We start from the raw sequence: 23483 nt of genomic DNA on the forward strand, positions 1-23483 counted from the left end.
TCTTTTTGCACCAGGGAATAGCAGGTGCTGTAAGATTTTATTGCATCCCTTTAATTTATGTTCAAGCTATCATGCTCAAATTTGAAGTGCAGTGAATCATTAAGTCAAACTATCTGTTAGCAACTGGGAATAGCAGATGCTGTAGGTATTTGTTGCATCACTTTAATTTATGTTCAAGCTATCATGCTCAAATTTGAAGTGCAGTGAATCATTAAATCAAACTATCTGTTAGCACCTGGGAATAGCAGATGCTGTAGGTATTTGTTGCATCACTTTAATTTACTCTGCAACTGACATGCTTCTATCTGAAGTGCACAGATTAAATAGAAATCTTTTTGCACCAGGGAATAGCAGGTGCTGTAAGATTTTATTGTATCCCTTTAATTTATGTTCAGGCTATCAGGCTCAAATTTGAAGTGCAGTGAATCATTAAATCAAACTATCTGTTAGCACCTGGGAATAGCAGATGCTGTAAGTTTTTATTGCATCACTTTAATTTACTCTCCAACTGACATGCGTGAATGTGAAGTGCAGTGATTAATTAAAAATCTGTCTGTTAGTGCCTCTGAATCCCAGATGTTGTAAGCTTTTATTGCATCATTTTAATTTACTTTCAAGCTAACATTCTAGAATGTCAAGTGCAGTGATTAAATAAAAAAATTTGTCAGATTGGTCTTTGATCATATTTGCTATGAATAGGCAATTAGAGTAAGTGTTTAAGGCTTACGACCACACCAGTTTGAGAACGCCCAATCTCATCTGACCTTTGAAACTAAGCAAATTTGGACCTGGATAGTACTGAGGTGGGACCCTACCTAGGAATACCAGCTGCTGTAGGCTTTTCTTGCATCACTTTAATTTACTTTCAAGCTGACATGCTCAAATGTGAAGTGCAGTGATTAATAAAAAAAACTATCTGTTAGCACCTGGGAATAGCAGATGCTGTAGGTATTTGTTGCATCACTTTAATTTACGCTGCAACTGACATGCTTCTATGTGAAGTGCACAGATTAAATAGAAATCCTTTTGCACCAGGGAATAGCAGGTGCTTTAAGATTTTATTGCATCCCTTTAATTTATGTTCAGGCTATCATGCTCAAATTTGAAGTGCAGTGAATCATTATATCAAACTATCTGTTAGCACCTGGGAATAGCAGATGCTGTAGGTATTTGTTGCATCACTTTAATTTACTCTGCAACTGACATGCTTCTATCTGAAGTGCACAGATTAAATAGAAATATTTTTACACCAGGGAATAGCAGGTGCTGTAAGATTTTATTGTATCCCTTTAATTTATGTTCAGGCTATCAGGCTCAAATTTGAAGTGCAGTGAATCATTAAATCAAACTATCTGTTAGCACCTGGGAATAGCAGATGCTGTAAGTTTTTATTGCATCACTTTAATTTACTCTCCAACTGACATGCGTGAATGTGAAGTGCAGTGATTAATAAAAAATCTGTCTGTTAGTGCCTCTGAATCCCAGATGTTGTAAGCTTTTATTGCATCATTTTAATTTACTTTCAAGCTAACATTCTAGAATGTCAAGTGCAGTGATTAAATAAAAAAAATTGTCAGATTGGTCTTTGATCATATTTGCTATGAATAGGCAATTAGAGTAAGTGTTTAAGGCTTACGGCCACACCAGTTTGAGAACGCCCAATCTCATCTGACCTTTGAAACTAAGCAAATTTGGACCTGGATAGTACTGAGGTGGGACCCTACCTAGGAATACCAGCTGCTGTAGGCTTTTCTTGCATCACTTTAATTTACTTTCAAGCTGACATGCTCAAATGTGAAGTGCAGTGATTAATAAAAAAAACTATCTGTTAGCACCTGGGAATAGCAGATGCTGTAGGTATTTGTTGCATCACTTTAATTTACTCTGCAACTGACATGCTTCTATGTGAAGTGCATAGATTAAATAGAAATCTTTTTGCACCAGGGAATAGCAGGTGCTCTAAGATTTTATTGCATTCCTTTAATTTATGTTCAAGCTATCATGCTCAAATTTGAAGTGCAGTGAATCATTAAATCAAACTATCTGTTAGTTTTTATTGCATCACTTTAATTTACTTTCAAGCTGACATGCTCAATTGTGAAGTGCAGTGATTAATAAAAAAAACTATCTGTTAGCACCTGGGAATAGCAGATGCTGTAGGTATTTGTTGCATCACTTTAATTTACTTTCAAGCTGACATGCTTCTATGTGCAGTGCACAGAATAAATAGAAATCTTTTTGCACCAGGGAATAGCAGGTGCTGTAAGATTTTATTGCATCCCTTTAATTTATGTTCAAGCTATCATGCTCAAATTTGAAGTGCAGTGAATCATTAAGTCAAACTATCTGTTAGCAACTGGGAATAGCAGATGCTGTAGGTATTTGTTGCATCACTATAATTTATGTTCAAGCTATCATGCTCAAATTTGAAGTGCAGTGAATCATTAAATCAAACTATCTGTTAGCACCTGGGAATAGCAGATGCTGTAGGTATTTGTTGCATCCCTTTAATTTATGTTCAAGCTATCATGCTCAAATTTGAAGTGCAGTGAATCATTAAATCAAACTATCTGTTAGAACCTGCGAATAGCAGATGCTGTAAGTTTTTATTGCATCCCTTTAATTTATGTTCAGGCTATCAGGCTCAAATTTGAAGTGCAGTGAATCATTAAATCAAACTATCTGTTAGCACCTGGGAATAGCAGATGCTGTAAGTTTTTATTGCATCACTTTAAATTACTCTCCAACTGACATTCGTGAATGTGAAGTGCAGTGATTAATAAAAAATCTGTCTGTTAGTGCCTCTGAATACCAGATGTTTTAAGCTTTTATTGCATCATTTTATTTTCCTTTCATGCTAACATTCTAGAATATCAAGTGCAGTGATTAATAAAAAAAATTGTCATATTGGTCTTTGATCATATTTACTATGAATAGGCAATTTGAGTAAGTGTTTAAGGCTTACGGCCACACTAGTTTGAGAACGCCCAATCTCATCTGACCTTTGAAGCTAAGCAAATTTGGACTTGGATAGTACTGAGGTGGGACCCTACCTAGGAATACCAGCTGCTGTAGGCTTTTCTTGCATCACTTTAATTTACATTCAAGCTGACATGCTCAAATGTGAAGTGCACTGATTAATAGAAAAAATTATCTGTTAGCACCTGGGAATAGCAGCTGCTGTAGGCTTTTCTTGCATCACTTTAATTTACTTTCAAGCTGAGATGCTCAAATGTGAAGTGCAGTGATTAATAATAAAAACTATCTGTTAGCACCTGGGAATAGCATATGCTGTAGGTATTTGTTGCATCACTTTAATTTACGCTGCAACTGACATGCTTCTATGTGAAGTGCACAGATTAAATAGAAATCCTTTTGCACCAGGGAATAGCAGGTGCTTTAAGATTTTATTGCATCCCTTTAATTTATGTTCAGGCTATCATGCTCAAATTTGAAGTGCAGTGAATCATTATATCAAACTATCTGTTAGCACCTGGGAATAGCAGATGCTGTAGGTATTTGTTGCATCACTTTAATTTACTCTGCAACTGACATGCTTCTATCTGAAGTGCACAGATTAAATAGAAATCTTTTTACACCAGGGAATAGCAGGTGCTGTAAGATTTTATTGTATCCCTTTAATTTATGTTCAGGCTATCAGGCTCAAATTTGAAGTGCAGTGAATCATTAAATCAAACTATCTGTTAGAACCTGCGAATAGCAGATGCTGTAAGTTTTTATTGCATCCCTTTAATTTATGTTCAGGCTATCAGGCTCAAATTTGAAGTGCAGTGAATCATTAAATCAAACTATCTGTTAGCACCTGGGAATCCCAGATGTTGTAAGCTTTTATTGCATCATTTTAATTTACTTTCAAGCTAACATTCTAGAATGTCAAGTGCAGTGATTAAATAAAAAAATTTGTCAGATTGGTCTTTGATCATATTTGCTATGAATAGGCAATTAGAGTAAGTGTTTAAGGCTTACGACCACACCAGTTTGAGAACGCCCAATCTCATCTGACCTTTGAAACTAAGCAAATTTGGACCTGGATAGTACTGAGGTGGGACCCTACCTAGGAATACCAGCTGCTGTAGGCTTTTCTTGCATCACTTTAATTTACTTTCAAGCTGACATGCTCAAATGTGAAGTGCAGTGATTAATAAAAAAAACTATCTGTTAGCACCTGGGAATAGCAGATGCTGTAGGTATTTGTTGCATCACTTTAATTTACGCTGCAACTGACATGCTTCTATGTGAAGTGCACAGATTAAATAGAAATCCTTTTGCACCAGGGAATAGCAGGTGCTTTAAGATTTTATTGCATCCCTTTAATTTATGTTCAGGCTATCATGCTCAAATTTGAAGTGCAGTGAATCATTATATCAAACTATCTGTTAGCACCTGGGAATAGCAGATGCTGTAGGTATTTGTTGCATCACTTTAATTTACTCTGCAACTGACATGCTTCTATCTGAAGTGCACAGATTAAATAGAAATCTTTTTGCACCAGGGAATAGCAGGTGCTCTAAGATTTTATTGCATTCCTTTAATTTATGTTCAAGCTATCATGCTCAAATTTGAAGTGCAGTGAATCATTAAATCAAACTATCTGTTAGTTTTTATTGCATCACTTTAATTTACTTTCAAGCTGACATGCTCAATTGTGAAGTGCAGTGATTAATAAAAAAAACTATCTGTTAGCACCTGGGAATAGCAGATGCTGTAGGTATTTGTTGCATCACTTTAATTTACTTTCAAGCTGACATGCTTCTATGTGCAGTGCACAGAATAAATAGAAATCTTTTTGCACCAGGGAATAGCAGGTGCTGTAAGATTTTATTGCATCCCTTTAATTTATGTTCAAGCTATCATGCTCAAATTTGAAGTGCAGTGAATCATTAAGTCAAACTATCTGTTAGCAACTGGGAATAGCAGATGCTGTAGGTATTTGTTGCATCACTATAATTTATGTTCAAGCTATCATGCTCAAATTTGAAGTGCAGTGAATCATTAAATCAAACTATCTGTTAGCACCTGGGAATAGCAGATGCTGTAGGTATTTGTTGCATCCCTTTAATTTATGTTCAAGCTATCATGCTCAAATTTGAAGTGCAGTGAATCATTAAATCAAACTATCTGTTAGAACCTGCGAATAGCAGATGCTGTAAGTTTTTATTGCATCCCTTTAATTTATGTTCAGGCTATCAGGCTCAAATTTGAAGTGCAGTGAATCATTAAATCAAACTATCTGTTAGCACCTGGGAATAGCAGATGCTGTAAGTTTTTATTGCATCACTTTAAATTACTCTCCAACTGACATTCGTGAATGTGAAGTGCAGTGATTAATAAAAAATCTGTCTGTTAGTGCCTCTGAATACCAGATGTTTTAAGCTTTTATTGCATCATTTTATTTTCCTTTCATGCTAACATTCTAGAATATCAAGTGCAGTGATTAATAAAAAAAATTGTCATATTGGTCTTTGATCATATTTACTATGAATAGGCAATTTGAGTAAGTGTTTAAGGCTTACGGCCACACTAGTTTGAGAACGCCCAATCTCATCTGACCTTTGAAGCTAAGCAAATTTGGACTTGGATAGTACTGAGGTGGGACCCTACCTAGGAATACCAGCTGCTGTAGGCTTTTCTTGCATCACTTTAATTTACATTCAAGCTGACATGCTCAAATGTGAAGTGCACTGATTAATAGAAAAAATTATCTGTTAGCACCTGGGAATAGCAGCTGCTGTAGGCTTTTCTTGCATCACTTTAATTTACTTTCAAGCTGACATGCTCAAATGTGAAGTGCAGTGATTAATAATAAAAACTATCTGTTAGCACCTGGGAATAGCATATGCTGTAGGTATTTGTTGCATCACTTTAATTTACGCTGCAACTGACATGCTTCTATGTGAAGTGCACAGATTAAATAGAAATCCTTTTGCACCAGGGAATAGCAGGTGCTTTAAGATTTTATTGCATCCCTTTAATTTATGTTCAGGCTATCATGCTCAAATTTGAAGTGCAGTGAATCATTATATCAAACTATCTGTTAGCACCTGGGAATAGCAGATGCTGTAGGTATTTGTTGCATCACTTTAATTTACTCTGCAACTGAAATGCTTCTATCTGAAGTGCACAGATTAAATAGAAATCTTTTTACACCAGGGAATAGCAGGTGCTGTAAGATTTTATTGTATCCCTTTAATTTATGTTCAGGCTATCAGGCTCAAATTTGAAGTGCAGTGAATCATTAAATCAAACTATCTGTTAGAACCTGCGAATAGCAGATGCTGTAAGTTTTTATTGCATCCCTTTAATTTATGTTCAGGCTATCAGGCTCAAATTTGAAGTGCAGTGAATCATTAAATCAAACTATCTGTTAGCACCTGGGAATAGCAGATGCTGTAAGTTTTTATTGCATCACTTTAAATTACTCTCCAACTGACATTCGTGAATGTGAAGTGCAGTGATTAATAAAAAATCTGTCTGTTAGTGCCTCTGAATACCAGATGTTTTAAGCTTTTATTGCATCATTTTATTTTCCTTTCATGCTAACATTCTAGAATATCAAGTGCAGTGATTAATAAAAAAAATTGTCATATTGGTCTTTGATCATATTTACTATGAATAGGCAATTTGAGTAAGTGTTTAAGGCTTACGGCCACACTAGTTTGAGAACGCCCAATCTCATCTGACCTTTGAAGCTAAGCAAATTTGGACTTGGATAGTACTGAGGTGGGACCCTACCTAGGAATACCAGCTGCTGTAGGCTTTTCTTGCATCACTTTAATTTACATTCAAGCTGACATGCTCAAATGTGAAGTGCACTGATTAATAGAAAAAATTATCTGTTAGCACCTGGGAATAGCAGCTGCTGTAGGCTTTTCTTGCATCACTTTAATTTACTTTCAAGCTGACATGCTCAAATGTGAAGTGCAGTGATTAATAATAAAAACTATCTGTTAGCACCTGGGAATAGCATATGCTGTAGGTATTTGTTGCATCACTTTAATTTACGCTGCAACTGACATGCTTCTATGTGAAGTGCACAGATTAAATAGAAATCCTTTTGCACCAGGGAATAGCAGGTGCTTTAAGATTTTATTGCATCCCTTTAATTTATGTTCAGGCTATCATGCTCAAATTTGAAGTGCAGTGAATCATTATATCAAACTATCTGTTAGCACCTGGGAATAGCAGATGCTGTAGGTATTTGTTGCATCACTTTAATTTACTCTGCAACTGACATGCTTCTATCTGAAGTGCACAGATTAAATAGAAATCTTTTTACACCAGGGAATAGCAGGTGCTGTAAGATTTTATTGTATCCCTTTAATTTATGTTCAGGCTATCAGGCTCAAATTTGAAGTGCAGTGAATCATTAAATCAAACTATCTGTTAGCACCTGGGAATAGCAGATGCTGTAAGTTTTTATTGCATCACTTTAATTTACTCTCCAACTGACATGCGTGAATGTGAAGTGCAGTGATTAATAAAAAATCTGTCTGTTAGTGCCTCTGAATCCCAGATGTTGTAAGCTTTTATTGCATCATTTTAATTTACTTTCAAGCTAACATTCTAGAATGTCAAGTGCAGTGATTAAATAAAAAAAATTGTCAGATTGGTCTTTGATCATATTTGCTATGAATAGGCAATTAGAGTAAGTGTTTAAGGCTTACGGCCACACCAGTTTGAGAACGCCCAATCTCATCTGACCTTTGAAACTAAGCAAATTTGGACCTGGATAGTACTGAGGTGGGACCCTACCTAGGAATACCAGCTGCTGTAGGCTTTTCTTGCATCACTTTAATTTACTTTCAAGCTGACATGCTCAAATGTGAAGTGCAGTGATTAATAAAAAAAACTATCTGTTAGCACCTGGGAATAGCAGATGCTGTAGGTATTTGTTGCATCACTTTAATTTACTCTGCAACTGACATGCTTCTATGTGAAGTGCATAGATTAAATAGAAATCTTTTTGCACCAGGGAATAGCAGGTGCTCTAAGATTTTATTGCATTCCTTTAATTTATGTTCAAGCTATCATGCTCAAATTTGAAGTGCAGTGAATCATTAAATCAAACTATCTGTTAGTTTTTATTGCATCACTTTAATTTACTTTCAAGCTGACATGCTCAATTGTGAAGTGCAGTGATTAATAAAAAAAACTATCTGTTAGCACCTGGGAATAGCAGATGCTGTAGGTATTTGTTGCATCACTTTAATTTACTTTCAAGCTGACATGCTTCTATGTGCAGTGCACAGAATAAATAGAAATCTTTTTGCACCAGGGAATAGCAGGTGCTGTAAGATTTTATTGCATCCCTTTAATTTATGTTCAAGCTATCATGCTCAAATTTGAAGTGCAGTGAATCATTAAGTCAAACTATCTGTTAGCAACTGGGAATAGCAGATGCTGTAGGTATTTGTTGCATCACTTTAATTTATGTTCAAGCTATCATGCTCAAATTTGAAGTGCAGTGAATCATTAAATCAAACTATCTGTTAGCACCTGGGAATAGCAGATGCTGTAGGTATTTGTTGCATCACTTTAATTTACTCTGCAACTGACATGCTTCTATCTGAAGTGCACAGATTAAATAGAAATCTTTTTGCACCAGGGAATAGCAGGTGCTGTAAGATTTTATTGTATCCCTTTAATTTATGTTCAGGCTATCAGGCTCAAATTTGAAGTGCAGTGAATCATTAAATCAAACTATCTGTTAGCACCTGGGAATAGCAGATGCTGTAAGTTTTTATTGCATCACTTTAATTTACTCTCCAACTGACATGCGTGAATGTGAAGTGCAGTGATTAATAAAAAATCTGTCTGTTAGTGCCTCTGAATCCCAGATGTTGTAAGCTTTTATTGCATCATTTTAATTTACTTTCAAGCTAACATTCTAGAATGTCAAGTGCAGTGATTAAATAAAAAAATTTGTCAGATTGGTCTTTGATCATATTTGCTATGAATAGGCAATTAGAGTAAGTGTTTAAGGCTTACGACCACACCAGTTTGAGAACGCCCAATCTCATCTGACCTTTGAAACTAAGCAAATTTGGACCTGGATAGTACTGAGGTGGGACCCTACCTAGGAATACCAGCTGCTGTAGGCTTTTCTTGCATCACTTTAATTTACTTTCAAGCTGACATGCTCAAATGTGAAGTGCAGTGATTAATAAAAAAAACTATCTGTTAGCACCTGGGAATAGCAGATGCTGTAGGTATTTGTTGCATCACTTTAATTTACGCTGCAACTGACATGCTTCTATGTGAAGTGCACAGATTAAATAGAAATCCTTTTGCACCAGGGAATAGCAGGTGCTTTAAGATTTTATTGCATCCCTTTAATTTATGTTCAGGCTATCATGCTCAAATTTGAAGTGCAGTGAATCATTATATCAAACTATCTGTTAGCACCTGGGAATAGCAGATGCTGTAGGTATTTGTTGCATCACTTTAATTTACTCTGCAACTGACATGCTTCTATCTGAAGTGCACAGATTAAATAGAAATCTTTTTACACCAGGGAATAGCAGGTGCTGTAAGATTTTATTGTATCCCTTTAATTTATGTTCAGGCTATCAGGCTCAAATTTGAAGTGCAGTGAATCATTAAATCAAACTATCTGTTAGCACCTGGGAATAGCAGATGCTGTAAGTTTTTATTGCATCACTTTAATTTACTCTCCAACTGACATGCGTGAATGTGAAGTGCAGTGATTAATAAAAAATCTGTCTGTTAGTGCCTCTGAATCCCAGATGTTGTAAGCTTTTATTGCATCATTTTAATTTACTTTCAAGCTAACATTCTAGAATGTCAAGTGCAGTGATTAAATAAAAAAAATTGTCAGATTGGTCTTTGATCATATTTGCTATGAATAGGCAATTAGAGTAAGTGTTTAAGGCTTACGGCCACACCAGTTTGAGAACGCCCAATCTCATCTGACCTTTGAAACTAAGCAAATTTGGACCTGGATAGTACTGAGGTGGGACCCTACCTAGGAATACCAGCTGCTGTAGGCTTTTCTTGCATCACTTTAATTTACTTTCAAGCTGACATGCTCAAATGTGAAGTGCAGTGATTAATAAAAAAAACTATCTGTTAGCACCTGGGAATAGCAGATGCTGTAGGTATTTGTTGCATCACTTTAATTTACTCTGCAACTGACATGCTTCTATGTGAAGTGCATAGATTAAATAGAAATCTTTTTGCACCAGGGAATAGCAGGTGCTCTAAGATTTTATTGCATTCCTTTAATTTATGTTCAAGCTATCATGCTCAAATTTGAAGTGCAGTGAATCATTAAATCAAACTATCTGTTAGTTTTTATTGCATCACTTTAATTTACTTTCAAGCTGACATGCTCAATTGTGAAGTGCAGTGATTAATAAAAAAAACTATCTGTTAGCACCTGGGAATAGCAGATGCTGTAGGTATTTGTTGCATCACTTTAATTTACTTTCAAGCTGACATGCTTCTATGTGCAGTGCACAGAATAAATAGAAATCTTTTTGCACCAGGGAATAGCAGGTGCTGTAAGATTTTATTGCATCCCTTTAATTTATGTTCAAGCTATCATGCTCAAATTTGAAGTGCAGTGAATCATTAAGTCAAACTATCTGTTAGCAACTGGGAATAGCAGATGCTGTAGGTATTTGTTGCATCACTTTAATTTATGTTCAAGCTATCATGCTCAAATTTGAAGTGCAGTGAATCATTAAATCAAACTATCTGTTAGCACCTGGGAATAGCAGATGCTGTAGGTATTTGTTGCATCACTTTAATTTACTCTGCAACTGACATGCTTCTATCTGAAGTGCACAGATTAAATAGAAATCTTTTTGCACCAGGGAATAGCAGGTGCTGTAAGATTTTATTGTATCCCTTTAATTTATGTTCAGGCTATCAGGCTCAAATTTGAAGTGCAGTGAATCATTAAATCAAACTATCTGTTAGCACCTGGGAATAGCAGATGCTGTAAGTTTTTATTGCATCACTTTAATTTACTCTCCAACTGACATGCGTGAATGTGAAGTGCAGTGATTAATAAAAAATCTGTCTGTTAGTGCCTCTGAATCCCAGATGTTGTAAGCTTTTATTGCATCATTTTAATTTACTTTCAAGCTAACATTCTAGAATGTCAAGTGCAGTGATTAAATAAAAACAATTGTCAGATTGGTCTTTGATCATATTTGCTATGAATAGGCAATTAGAGTAAGTGTTTAAGGCTTACGGCCACACCAGTTTGAGAACTCCCAATCTCATCTGACCTTTGAAACTAAGCAAATTTGGACCTGGATAGTACTGAGGTGGGACCCTACCTAGAGAATACCAGCTGCTGTAGGCTTTTCTTGCATCACTTTAATTTACTTTCAAGCTGACATGCTCAAATGTGAAGTGCAGTGATTAATAAAAAAAACTATCTGTTAGCACCTGGGAATAGCAGATGCTGTAGGTATTTGTTGCATCACTTTAATTTACTCTGCAACTGACATGCTTCTATGTGAAGTGCATAGATTAAATAGAAATCTTTTTGCACCAGGGAATAGCAGGTGCTCTAAGATTTTATTGCATTCCTTTAATTTATGTTCAAGCTATCATGCTCAAATTTGAAGTGCAGTGAATCATTAAATCAAACTATCTGTTAGTTTTTATTGCATCACTTTAATTTACTTTCAAGCTGACATGCTCAATTGTGAAGTGCAGTGATTAATAAAAAAAACTATCTGTTAGCACCTGGGAATAGCAGATGCTGTAGGTATTTGTTGCATCACTTTAATTTACTTTCAAGCTGACATGCTTCTATGTGCAGTGCACAGAATAAATAGAAATCTTTTTGCACCAGGGAATAGCAGGTGCTGTAAGATTTTATTGCATCCCTTTAATTTATGTTCAAGCTATCATGCTCAAATTTGAAGTGCAGTGAATCATTAAGTCAAACTATCTGTTAGCAACTGGGAATAGCAGATGCTGTAGGTATTTGTTGCATCACTTTAATTTATGTTCAAGCTATCATGCTCAAATTTGAAGTGCAGTGAATCATTAAATCAAACTATCTGTTAGCACCTGGGAATAGCAGATGCTGTAGGTATTTGTTGCATCACTTTAATTTACTCTGCAACTGACATGCTTCTATCTGAAGTGCACAGATTAAATAGAAATCTTTTTGCACCAGGGAATAGCAGGTGCTGTAAGATTTTATTGTATCCCTTTAATTTATGTTCAGGCTATCAGGCTCAAATTTGAAGTGCAGTGAATCATTAAATCAAACTATCTGTTAGCACCTGGGAATAGCAGATGCTGTAAGTTTTTATTGCATCACTTTAATTTACTCTCCAACTGACATGCGTGAATGTGAAGTGCAGTGATTAATAAAAAATCTGTCTGTTAGTGCCTCTGAATCCCAGATGTTGTAAGCTTTTATTGCATCATTTTAATTTACTTTCAAGCTAACATTCTAGAATGTCAAGTGCAGTGATTAAATAAAAAAATTTGTCAGATTGGTCTTTGATCATATTTGCTATGAATAGGCAATTAGAGTAAGTGTTTAAGGCTTACGACCACACCAGTTTGAGAACGCCCAATCTCATCTGACCTTTGAAACTAAGCAAATTTGGACCTGGATAGTACTGAGGTGGGACCCTACCTAGGAATACCAGCTGCTGTAGGCTTTTCTTGCATCACTTTAATTTACTTTCAAGCTGACATGCTCAAATGTGAAGTGCAGTGATTAATAAAAAAAACTATCTGTTAGCACCTGGGAATAGCAGATGCTGTAGGTATTTGTTGCATCACTTTAATTTACGCTGCAACTGACATGCTTCTATGTGAAGTGCACAGATTAAATAGAAATCCTTTTGCACCAGGGAATAGCAGGTGCTTTAAGATTTTATTGCATCCCTTTAATTTATGTTCAGGCTATCATGCTCAAATTTGAAGTGCAGTGAATCATTATATCAAACTATCTGTTAGCACCTGGGAATAGCAGATGCTGTAGGTATTTGTTGCATCACTTTAATTTACTCTGCAACTGACATGCTTCTATCTGAAGTGCACAGATTAAATAGAAATCTTTTTACACCAGGGAATAGCAGGTGCTGTAAGATTTTATTGTATCCCTTTAATTTATGTTCAGGCTATCAGGCTCAAATTTGAAGTGCAGTGAATCATTAAATCAAACTATCTGTTAGCACCTGGGAATAGCAGATGCTGTAAGTTTTTATTGCATCACTTTAATTTACTCTCCAACTGACATGCGTGAATGTGAAGTGCAGTGATTAATAAAAAATCTGTCTGTTAGTGCCTCTGAATCCCAGATGTTGTAAGCTTTTATTGCATCATTTTAATTTACTTTCAAGCTAACATTCTAGAATGTCAAGTGCAGTGATTAAATAAAAAAAATTGTCAGATTGGTCTTTGATCATATTTGCTATGAATAGGCAATTAGAGTAAGTGTTTAAGGCTTACGGCCACACCAGTTTGAGAACGCCCAATCTCATCTGACCTTTGAAACTAAGCAAATTTGGACCTGGATAGTACTGAGGTGGGACCCTACCTAGGAATACCAGCTGCTGTAGGCTTTTCTTGCATCACTTTAATTTACTTTCAAGCTGACATGCTCAAATGTGAAGTGCAGTGATTAATAAAAAAAACTATCTGTTAGCACCTGGGAATAGCAGATGCTGTAGGTATTTGTTGCATCACTTTAATTTACTCTGCAACTGACATGCTTCTATGTGAAGTGCATAGATTAAATAGAAATCTTTTTGCACCAGGGAATAGCAGGTGCTCTAAGATTTTATTGCATTCCTTTAATTTATGTTCAAGCTATCATGCTCAAATTTGAAGTGCAGTGAATCATTAAATCAAACTATCTGTTAGTTTTTATTGCATCACTTTAATTTACTTTCAAGCTGACATGCTCAATTGTGAAGTGCAGTGATTAATAAAAAAAACTATCTGTTAGCACCTGGGAATAGCAGATGCTGTAGGTATTTGTTGCATCACTTTAATTTACTTTCAAGCTGACATGCTTCTATGTGCAGTGCACAGAATAAATAGAAATCTTTTTGCACCAGGGAATAGCAGGTGCTGTAAGATTTTATTGCATCCCTTTAATTTATGTTCAAGCTATCATGCTCAAATTTGAAGTGCAGTGAATCATTAAGTCAAACTATCTGTTAGCAACTGGGAATAGCAGATGCTGTAGGTATTTGTTGCATCACTTTAATTTATGTTCAAGCTATCATGCTCAAATTTGAAGTGCAGTGAATCATTAAATCAAACTATCTGTTAGCACCTGGGAATAGCAGATGCTGTAGGTATTTGTTGCATCACTTTAATTTACTCTGCAACTGACATGCTTCTATCTGAAGTGCACAGATTAAATAGAAATCTTTTTGCACCAGGGAATAGCAGGTGCTGTAAGATTTTATTGTATCCCTTTAATTTATGTTCAGGCTATCAGGCTCAAATTTGAAGTGCAGTGAATCATTAAATCAAACTATCTGTTAGCACCTGGGAATAGCAGATGCTGTAAGTTTTTATTGCATCACTTTAATTTACTCTCCAACTGACATGCGTGAATGTGAAGTGCAGTGATTAATAAAAAATCTGTCTGTTAGTGCCTCTGAATCCCAGATGTTGTAAGCTTTTATTGCATCATTTTAATTTACTTTCAAGCTAACATTCTAGAATGTCAAGTGCAGTGATTAAATAAAAACAATTGTCAGATTGGTCTTTGATCATATTTGCTATGAATAGGCAATTAGAGTAAGTGTTTAAGGCTTACGGCCACACCAGTTTGAGAACTCCCAATCTCATCTGACCTTTGAAACTAAGCAAATTTGGACCTGGATAGTACTGAGGTGGGACCCTACCTAGAGAATACCAGCTGCTGTAGGCTTTTCTTGCATCACTTTAATTTACTTTCAAGCTGACATGCTCAAATGTGAAGTGCAGTGATTAATAAAAAAAACTATCTGTTAGCACCTGGGAATAGCAGATGCTGTAGGTATTTGTTGCATCACTTTAATTTACTCTGCAACTGACATGCTTCTATGTGAAGTGCATAGATTAAATAGAAATCTTTTTGCACCAGGGAATAGCAGGTGCTCTAAGATTTTATTGCATTCCTTTAATTTATGTTCAAGCTATCATGCTCAAATTTGAAGTGCAGTGAATCATTAAATCAAACTATCTGTTAGTTTTTATTGCATCACTTTAATTTACTTTCAAGCTGACATGCTCAATTGTGAAGTGCAGTGATTAATAAAAAAAACTATCTGTTAGCACCTGGGAATAGCAGATGCTGTAGGTATTTGTTGCATCACTTTAATTTACTTTCAAGCTGACATGCTTCTATGTGCAGTGCACAGAATAAATAGAAATCTTTTTGCACCAGGGAATAGCAGGTGCTGTAAGATTTTATTGCATCCCTTTAATTTATGTTCAAGCTATCATGCTCAAATTTGAAGTGCAGTGAATCATTAAGTCAAACTATCTGTTAGCAACTGGGAATAGCAGATGCTGTAGGTATTTGTTGCATCACTTTAATTTATGTTCAAGCTATCATGCTCAAATTTGAAGTGCAGTGAATCATTAAATCAAACTATCTGTTAGCACCTGGGAATAGCAGATGCTGTAGGTATTTGTTGCATCACTTTAATTTACTCTGCAACTGACATGCTTCTATCTGAAGTGCACAGATTAAATAGAAATCTTTTTGCACCAGGGAATAGCAGGTGCTGTAAGATTTTATTGTATCCCTTTAATTTATGTTCAGGCTATCAGGCTCAAATTTGAAGTGCAGTGAATCATTAAATCAAACTATCTGTTAGCACCTGGGAATAGCAGATGCTGTAAGTTTTTATTGCATCACTTTAATTTACTCTCCAACTGACATGCGTGAATGTGAAGTGCAGTGATTAATAAAAAATCTGTCTGTTAGTGCCTCTGAATACCAGATGTTTTATGCTTTTATTGCATCATTTTATTTTCCTTTCATGCTAACATTCTAGAATATCAAGTGCAGTGATTAATAAAAAAAATTGTCATATTGGTCTTTGATCATATTTACTATGAATAGGCAATTTGAGTAAGTGTTTAAGGCTTACGGCCACACTAGTTTGAGAACGCCCAATCTCATCTGACCTTTGAAGCTAAGCAAATTTGGACTTGGATAGTACTGAGGTGGGACCCTACCTAGGAATACCAGCTGCTGTAGGCTTTTCTTGCATCACTTTAATTTACATTCAAGCTGACATGCTCAAATGTGAAGTGCACTGATTAATAGAAAAAATTATCTGTTAGCACCTGGGAATAGCAGCTGCTGTAGGCTTTTCTTGCATCACTTTAATTTACTTTCAAGCTGACATGCTCAAATGTGAAGTGCAGTGATTAATAATAAAAACTATCTGTTAGCACCTGGGAATAGCATATGCTGTAGGTATTTGTTGCATCACTTTAATTTACGCTGCAACTGACATGCTTCTATGTGAAGTGCACAGATTAAATAGAAATCCTTTTGCACCAGGGAATAGCAGGTGCTTTAAGATTTTATTGCATCCCTTTAATTTATGTTCAGGCTATCATGCTCAAATTTGAAGTGCAGTGAATCATTATATCAAACTATCTGTTAGCACCTGGGAATAGCAGATGCTGTAGGTATTTGTTGTATCACTTTAATTTACTCTGCAACTGACATGCTTCTATCTGAAGTGCACAGATTAAATAGAAATCTTTTTACACCAGGGAATAGCAGGTGCTGTAAGATTTTATTGTATCCCTTTAATTTATGTTCAGGCTATCAGGCTCAAATTTGAAGTGCAGTGAATCATTAAATCAAACTATCTGTTAGAAGCTGCGAATAGCAGATGCTGTAAGTTTTTATTGCATCCCTTTAATTTATGTTCAGGCTATCAGGCTCAAATTTGAAGTGCAGTGAATCATTAAATCAAACTATCTGTTAGCACCTGGGAATAGCAGATGCTGTAAGTTTTTATTGCATCACTTTAAATTACTCTCCAACTGACATTCGTGAATGTGAAGTGCAGTGATTAATAAAAAATCTGTCTGTTAGTGCCTCTGAATACCAGATGTTTTAAGCTTTTATTGCATCATTTTATTTTCCTTTCATGCTAACATTCTAGAATATCAAGTGCAGTGATTAATAAAAAAAATTGTCATATTGGTCTTTGATCATATTTACTATGAATAGGCAATTTGAGTAAGTGTTTAAGGCTTACGGCCACACTAGTTTGAGAACGCCCAATCTCATCTGACCTTTGAAGCTAAGCAAATTTGGACTTGGATAGTACTGAGGTGGGACCCTACCTAGGAATACCAGCTGCTGTAGGCTTTTCTTGCATCACTTTAATTTACATTCAAGCTGACATGCTCAAATGTGAAGTGCACTGATTAATAGAAAAAATTATCTGTTAGCACCTGGGAATAGCAGCTGCTGTAGGCTTTTCTTGCATCACTTTAATTTACTTTCAAGCTGACATGCTCAAATGTGAAGTGCAGTGATTAATAATAAAAACTATCTGTTAGCACCTGGGAATAGCATATGCTGTAGGTATTTGTTGCATCACTTTAATTTACGCTGCAACTGACATGCTTCTATGTGAAGTGCACAGATTAAATAGAAATCCTTTTGCACCAGGGAATAGCAGGTGCTTTAAGATTTTATTGCATCCCTTTAATTTATGTTCAGGCTATCATGCTCAAATTTGAAGTGCAGTGAATCATTATATCAAACTATCTGTTAGCACCTGGGAATAGCAGATGCTGTAGGTATTTGTTGCATCACTTTAATTTACTCTGCAACTGACATGCTTCTATCTGAAGTGCACAGATTAAATAGAAATCTTTTTGCACCAGGGAATAGCAGGTGCTGTAAGATTTTATTGTATCCCTTTAATTTATGTTCAGGCTATCAGGCTCAAATTTGAAGTGCAGTGAATCATTAAATCAAACTATCTGTTAGCACCTGGGAATAGCAGATGCTGTAAGTTTTTATTGCATCACTTTAATTTACTCTCCAACTGACATGCGTGAATGTGAAGTGCAGTGATTAATAAAAAATCTGTCTGTTAGTGCCTCTGAATCCCAGATGTTGTAAGCTTTTATTGCATCATTTTAATTTACTTTCAAGCTAACATTCTAGAATGTCAAGTGCAGTGATTAAATAAAAAAAATTGTCAGATTGGTCTTTGATCATATTTGCTATGAATAGGCAATTAGAGTAAGTGTTTAAGGCTTACGGCCACACCAGTTTGAGAACGCCCAATCTCATCTGACCTTTGAAACTAAGCAAATTTGGACCTGGATAGTACTGAGGTGGGACACTACCTAGGAATACCAGCTGCTGTAGGCTTTTCTTGCATCACTTTAATTTACTTTCAAGCTGACATGCTCAAATGTGAAGTGCAGTGATTAATAAAAAAAACTATCTGTTAGCACCTGGGAATAGCAGATGCTGTAGGTATTTGTTGCATCACTTTAATTTACTCTGCAACTGACATGCTTCTATGTGAAGTGCATAGATTAAATAGAAATCTTTTTGCACCAGGGAATAGCAGGTGCTCTAAGATTTTATTGCATTCCTTTAATTTATGTTCAAGCTATCATGCTCAAATTTGAAGTGCAGTGAATCATTAAATCAAACTATCTGTTAGTTTTTATTGCATCACTTTAATTTACTTTCAAGCTGACATGCTCAATTGTGAAGTGCAGTGATTAATAAAAAAAACTATCTGTTAGCACCTGGGAATAGCAGATGCTGTAGGTATTTGTTGCATCACTTTAATTTACTTTCAAGCTGACATGCTTCTATGTGCAGTGCACAGAATAAATAGAAATCTTTTTGCACCAGGGAATAGCAGGTGCTGTAAGATTTTATTGCATCCCTTTAATTTATGTTCAAGCTATCATGCTCAAATTTGAAGTGCAGTGAATCATTAAGTCAAACTATCTGTTAGCAACTGGGAATAGCAGATGCTGTAGGTATTTGTTGCATCACTTTAATTTATGTTCAAGCTATCATGCTCAAATTTGAAGTGCAGTGAATCATTAAATCAAACTATCTGTTAGCACCTGGGAATAGCAGATGCTGTAGGTATTTGTTGCATCACTTTAATTTACTCTGCAACTGACATGCTTCTATCTGAAGTGCACAGATTAAATAGAAATCTTTTTGCACCAGGGAATAGCAGGTGCTGTAAGATTTTATTGTATCCCTTTAATTTATGTTCAGGCTATCAGGCTCAAATTTGAAGTGCAGTGAATCATTAAATCAAACTATCTGTTAGCACCTGGGAATAGCAGATGCTGTAAGTTTTTATTGCATCACTTTAATTTACTCTCCAACTGACATGCGTGAATGTGAAGTGCAGTGATTAATAAAAAATCTGTCTGTTAGTGCCTCTGAATCCCAGATGTTGTAAGCTTTTATTGCATCATTTTAATTTACTTTCAAGCTAACATTCTAGAATGTCAAGTGCAGTGATTAAATAAAAAAATTTGTCAGATTGGTCTTTGATCATATTTGCTATGAATAGGCAATTAGAGTAAGTGTTTAAGGCTTACGACCACACCAGTTTGAGAACGCCCAATCTCATCTGACCTTTGAAACTAAGCAAATTTGGACCTGGATAGTACTGAGGTGGGACCCTACCTAGGAATACCAGCTGCTGTAGGCTTTTCTTGCATCACTTTAATTTACTTTCAAGCTGACATGCTCAAATGTGAAGTGCAGTGATTAATAAAAAAAACTATCTGTTAGCACCTGGGAATAGCAGATGCTGTAGGTATTTGTTGCATCACTTTAATTTACGCTGCAACTGACATGCTTCTATGTGAAGTGCACAGATTAAATAGAAATCCTTTTGCACCAGGGAATAGCAGGTGCTTTAAGATTTTATTGCATCCCTTTAATTTATGTTCAGGCTATCATGCTCAAATTTGAAGTGCAGTGAATCATTATATCAAACTATCTGTTAGCACCTGGGAATAGCAGATGCTGTAGGTATTTGTTGCATCACTTTAATTTACTCTGCAACTGACATGCTTCTATCTGAAGTGCACAGATTAAATAGAAATCTTTTTGCACCAGGGAATAGCAGGTGCTGTAAGATTTTATTGTATCCCTTTAATTTATGTTCAGGCTATCAGGCTCAAATTTGAAGTGCAGTGAATCATTAAATCAAACTATCTGTTAGCACCTGGGAATAGCAGATGCTGTAAGTTTTTATTGCATCACTTTAATTTACTCTCCAACTGACATGCGTGAATGTGAAGTGCAGTGATTAATAAAAAATCTGTCTGTTAGTGCCTCTGAATCCCAGATGTTGTAAGCTTTTATTGCATCATTTTAATTTACTTTCAAGCTAACATTCTAGAATGTCAAGTGCAGTGATTAAATAAAAAAAATTGTCAGATTGGTCTTTGATCATATTTGCTATGAATAGGCAATTAGAGTAAGTGTTTAAGGCTTACGGCCACACCAGTTTGAGAACTCCCAATCTCATCTGACCTTTGAAACTAAGCAAATTTGGACCTGGATAGTACTGAGGTGGGACCCTACCTAGAGAATACCAGCTGCTGTAGGCTTTTCTTGCATCACTTTAATTTACTTTCAAGCTGACATGCTCAAATGTGAAGTGCAGTGATTAATAAAAAAAACTATCTGTTAGCACCTGGGAATAGCAGATGCTGTAGGTATTTGTTGCATCACTTTAATTTACTCTGCAACTGACATGCTTCTATGTGAAGTGCATAGATTAAATAGAAATCTTTTTGCACCAGGGAATAGCAGGTGCTCTAAGATTTTATTGCATTCCTTTAATTTATGTTCAAGCTATCATGCTCAAATTTGAAGTGCAGTGAATCATTAAATCAAACTATCTGTTAGTTTTTATTGCATCACTTTAATTTACTTTCAAGCTGACATGCTCAATTGTGAAGTGCAGTCATTAATAAAAAAAACTATCTGTTAGCACCTGGGAATAGCAGATGCTGTAGGTATTTGTTGCATCACTTTAATTTACTTTCAAGCTGACATGCTTCTATGTGCAGTGCACAGAATAAATAGAAATCTTTTTGCACCAGGGAATAGCAGGTGCTGTAAGATTTTATTGCATCCCTTTAATTTATGTTCAAGCTATCATGCTCAAATTTGAAGTGCAGTGAATCATTAAGTCAAACTATCTGTTAGCAACTGGGAATAGCAGATGCTGTAGGTATTTGTTGCATCACTTTAATTTATGTTCAAGCTATCATGCTCAAATTTGAAGTGCAGTGAATCATTAAATCAAACTATCTGTTAGCACCTGGGAATAGCAGATGCTGTAGGTATTTGTTGCATCACTTTAATTTACTCTGCAACTGACATGCTTCTATCTGAAGTGCACAGATTAAATAGAAATCTTTTTGCACCAGGGAATAGCAGGTGCTGTAAGATTTTATTGTATCCCTTTAATTTATGTTCAGGCTATCAGGCTCAAATTTGAAGTGCAGTGAATCATTAAATCAAACTATCTGTTAGCACCTGGGAATAGCAGATGCTGTAAGTTTTTATTGCATCACTTTAATTTACTCTCCAACTGACATGCGTGAATGTGAAGTGCAGTGATTAATAAAAAATCTGTCTGTTAGTGCCTCTGAATCCCAGATGTTGTAAGCTTTTATTGCATCATTTTAATTTACTTTCAAGCTAACATTCTAGAATGTCAAGTGCAGTGATTAAATAAAAACAATTGTCAGATTGGTCTTTGATCATATTTGCTATGAATAGGCAATTAGAGTAAGTGTTTAAGGCTTACGGCCACACCAGTTTGAGAACTCCCAATCTCATCTGACCTTTGAAACTAAGCAAATTTGGACCTGGATAGTACTGAGGTGGGACCCTACCTAGAGAATACCAGCTGCTGTAGGCTTTTCTTGCATCACTTTAATTTACTTTCAAGCTGACATGCTCAAATGTGAAGTGCAGTGATTAATAAAAAAAACTATCTGTTAGCACCTGGGAATAGCAGATGCTGTAGGTATTTGTTGCATCACTTTAATTTACTCTGCAACTGACATGCTTCTATGTGAAGTGCATAGATTAAATAGAAATCTTTTTGCACCAGGGAATAGCAGGTGCTCTAAGATTTTATTGCATTCCTTTAATTTATGTTCAAGCTATCATGCTCAAATTTGAAGTGCAGTGAATCATTAAATCAAACTATCTGTTAGTTTTTATTGCATCACTTTAATTTACTTTCAAGCTGACATGCTAGGATGTGAAGTGCAGTGATTAATAAAAAAAAACTATCTGTTAGCACCTGGGAATAGCAGATGCTGTAGGTATTTGTTGCATCACTTTAATTTACTTTCAAGCTGACATGCTTCTATGTGCAGTGCACAGAATAAATAGAAATCTTTTTGCACCAGGGAATAGCAGGTGCTGTAAGATTTTATTGCATCCCTTTAATTTATGTTCAAGCTATCATGCTCAAATTTGAAGTGCAGTGAATCATTAAGTCAAACTATCTGTTAGCAACTGGGAATAGCAGATGCTGTAGGTATTTGTTGCATCACTTTAATTTATGTTCAAGCTATCATGCTCAAATTTGAAGTGCAGTGAATCATTAAATCAAACTATCTGTTAGCACCTGGGAATAGCAGATGCTGTAGGTATTTGTTGCATCACTTTAATTTACTCTGCAACTGACATGCTTCTATCTGAAGTGCACAGATTAAATAGAAATCTTTTTGCACCAGGGAATAGCAGGTGCTGTAAGATTTTATTGTATCACTTTAATTTATGTTCATGCTATCAGGCTCAAATTTGAAGTGCAGTGAATCATTAAATCAAACTATCTGTTAGCACCTGGGAATAGCAGATGCTGTAAGTTTTTATTGCATCACTTTAATTTACTCTCCAACTGACATGCGTGAATGTGAAGTGCAGTGATTAATAAAAAATCTGTCTGTTAGTGCCTCTGAATCCCAGATGTTGTAAGCTTTTATTGCATCATTTTAATTTACTTTCAAGCTAACATTCTAGAATGTCAAGTGCAGTGATTAAATAAAAAAAATTGTCAGATTGGTCTTTGATCATATTTGCTATGAATAGGCAATTAGAGTAAGTGTTTAAGGCTTACGGCCACACCAGTTTGAGAACGCCCAATCTCATCTGACCTTTGAAACTAAGCAAATTTGGACCTGGATAGTACTGAGGTGGGACCCTACCTAGGAATACCAGCTGCTGTAGGCTTTTCTTGCATCACTTTAATTTACTTTCAAGCTGACATGCTCAAATGTGAAGTGCAGTGATTAATAAAAAAAACTATCTGTTAGCACCTGGGAATAGCAGATGCTGTAGGTATTTGTTGCATCACTTTAATTTACTCTGCAACTGACATGCTTCTATGTGAAGTGCATAGATTAAATAGAAATCTTTTTGCACAAGGGAATAGCAGGTGCTC

The 23483-nt window shown here is 35.7% G+C and overlaps 11 pseudogenes; all 11 read left to right on the forward strand.

Moving 5' to 3' along the window:
• Nucleotides 1-1630: 1630 nt before the first annotated feature.
• Nucleotides 1631-1749, forward strand: LOC145645780 (5S ribosomal RNA; annotated as a pseudogene).
• Nucleotides 1750-2959: 1210 nt separating this feature from the next.
• On the forward strand, nucleotides 2960-3078 carry LOC145645108 (5S ribosomal RNA; annotated as a pseudogene).
• Nucleotides 3079-5528: 2450 nt separating this feature from the next.
• Nucleotides 5529-5647, forward strand: LOC145645109 (5S ribosomal RNA; annotated as a pseudogene).
• A 1012-nt stretch (nucleotides 5648-6659) lies between these two features.
• Nucleotides 6660-6778, forward strand: LOC145645110 (5S ribosomal RNA; annotated as a pseudogene).
• A 901-nt stretch (nucleotides 6779-7679) lies between these two features.
• On the forward strand, nucleotides 7680-7798 carry LOC145645781 (5S ribosomal RNA; annotated as a pseudogene).
• A 2114-nt stretch (nucleotides 7799-9912) lies between these two features.
• LOC145645782 (5S ribosomal RNA) lies at nucleotides 9913-10031 on the forward strand (annotated as a pseudogene).
• Nucleotides 10032-13470: 3439 nt separating this feature from the next.
• LOC145645783 (5S ribosomal RNA) lies at nucleotides 13471-13589 on the forward strand (annotated as a pseudogene).
• Nucleotides 13590-16118: 2529 nt separating this feature from the next.
• LOC145645111 (5S ribosomal RNA) lies at nucleotides 16119-16237 on the forward strand (annotated as a pseudogene).
• Nucleotides 16238-17249: 1012 nt separating this feature from the next.
• On the forward strand, nucleotides 17250-17368 carry LOC145645112 (5S ribosomal RNA; annotated as a pseudogene).
• Nucleotides 17369-18269: 901 nt separating this feature from the next.
• LOC145645041 (5S ribosomal RNA) lies at nucleotides 18270-18388 on the forward strand (annotated as a pseudogene).
• A 4765-nt stretch (nucleotides 18389-23153) lies between these two features.
• Nucleotides 23154-23272, forward strand: LOC145645784 (5S ribosomal RNA; annotated as a pseudogene).
• The last annotated feature ends 211 nt before the right edge of the window (nucleotides 23273-23483 follow it).

This window comes from Electrophorus electricus, chromosome 13, assembly GCF_041902795.1.
Source record: "Electrophorus electricus isolate QZ-2024a chromosome 13, ASM4190279v1, whole genome shotgun sequence".
Classification (NCBI taxonomy): Eukaryota; Metazoa; Chordata; class Actinopteri; order Gymnotiformes; family Gymnotidae; genus Electrophorus; species Electrophorus electricus.